This window comes from Bacillus rossius, chromosome 1 (assembly GCF_032445375.1).
Source record: "Bacillus rossius redtenbacheri isolate Brsri chromosome 1, Brsri_v3, whole genome shotgun sequence".
Lineage (NCBI taxonomy): Eukaryota > Metazoa > Arthropoda > Insecta > Phasmatodea > Bacillidae > Bacillus > Bacillus rossius.
Genome location: NC_086330.1, coordinates 125,537,432 through 125,539,439, shown reverse-complemented (window position 1 = coordinate 125,539,439; position 2,008 = coordinate 125,537,432).

The window sequence follows — 2,008 nt, the reverse complement described above, 5'->3', positions numbered from 1 at the left end:
TTAAAAACAAAACACAACACTACAACAACCCTTGGATTTTACCGCGGCAGTCTCGCGGGAACGTGATAATGTTTTCTGGAAACGGCCAGCGCCGAGAGTTAACGAGTCTGGGAGGTATCGACGAGCGTGAAACTAAATTAACTGTAACATTTACATGACGTTGGAGCCGGCAGGCATATGCACGGCGAATTAACTAAAAAACACTGTGGCAGGAGTCGGCCAGTACCGTAAGTGGCGTGATCCGCGACGCAGTGCGGAATCACTATAAAGACGGTTGGGATAGGCCCGGTTCTGCGGAATACACGCCGAGTCGACATGAGTAGCCGCGAATAAGAAGGTTACGTGATTACATTACTTACAGAAGGAGCGATCGGTGAGCACAAAGTGATGACTGCTCACGGACGAACACGTCTTGACCCGGCGCGGAGTGGTTCGAGACTCCGAACATGGCCGCCTCGCAAGGGCGGGGGGGGGGAACTTTCATTTCCCCTGTGAGACGGTGGCAAAAACATATATTATATTAATCGGTTGAATAATAACAAAAAAAACACATTCCAGGAGCTTAAATAAAATCTAGCATCTGGTAATTGGGTGCTTAAGGCTGAACAGCTGTTTTGTATTATTTAATTATTTTAAAAGTCGGACCAAATTGGCAACTTTCAATATAGTGACAAATTGTCTCAGTGTAAATTGTTTAGTTTGTATTTCTCCTAACCTGACTTGATCAGGTTCACGGGCACTGTAATTAAGGCCAGTGGCCGCGGCGACTGGTAATGAGGTTCGTTGCCCACTCCATGCGTGCGGTTTTCGCACGGATTACCTACGGCGCTCTTGAATAGTTACTATTGTTCTAGTGTCTCATTCATTGATTGTTTTATGAATCGAGTCCCGGGGGTCTGGTGTCCTGAAGTTTATTCGAGTTTATTGAGGTCACGCCCGGGGCGCTCGTTTGACTCATTCCAGCTGGGCTAGGGGTGCGCTCCGAAAACGGGATCCGGTACTGGCGGTGCGGAGCACGGGCTTAGAGGCCATGGTCGGTACGACGTCAACGCCATGTTTATAGTTGGAAAGTCTGTAAACAACTGAGTTAATGATAACGTGTTACAACTTGACAAAAGTCTAGTGACCGAGTTAAACATGTGCAGGTTCATAATACAAAAACAAAAGACAAAATTCCTTAGAATCTCCGGTGTGCCAGTCGAAGTAAACACGAGCTAGATAATACAACAAAAAAACAAAGGTATGTACATTTTTTCTGCTTGAATGTAATTTCCAACTTGTTTAAAATAAAATAGCAATTAATAATGATTTAATAATAACTGATAACAATTTAATAAATATAATGTTTATTTACCAGATTATGTCTAACACTTGGCCTGATACACTTCCTGCATTTTGCGGTCTTTGCGTGCGAATGTAACCCCAGGCAGCGTGTGCCTCCCAGGGGACACAGAAGTCGCCCTTCACCTGGCATCGAGATCAATAGAAATAATAATTCTAATTAAATTTCTCAAAATTTATTTCCCCAGTAATTGCTGGGGGGGGGGGGGAGGGGGACATGTCCCTCATCTCTCCTTCCCTCTCTTCACCACCCTGCTAAAGACTCTTCAGTGACCGCACGCTATTCCCTTTGGCTAGCAATTCCTCGGAGACTGTGGGCCATTCCCTCAGGCTAGCAATTCTTAGGAGCTGGCAGGCCAACTCCTTCTCCTCCTCCTCTCCACCCCCTGCCTCTTGCAGGGGCATTTACCCCACCTAAATCCCTCCATCATCTTTGGTTGACACATGGATAAGTCAATTTTATACCTAACATGGGGCAATCATTAGTCTAGTTAGATTTCTGGACTCAACACCATCGCCAGAACACTCACCCACTTCTAGAAGCACAGAGAAAAACTGGTGGTGCCAAACAACCTCTATATTTGCAATCCAAGCCTGCGCTGAAGCATAATGCTATGCCAGAGAAGGACCGAGGATCAGTTGCACATTTGCAAGGCTCTATTCCATT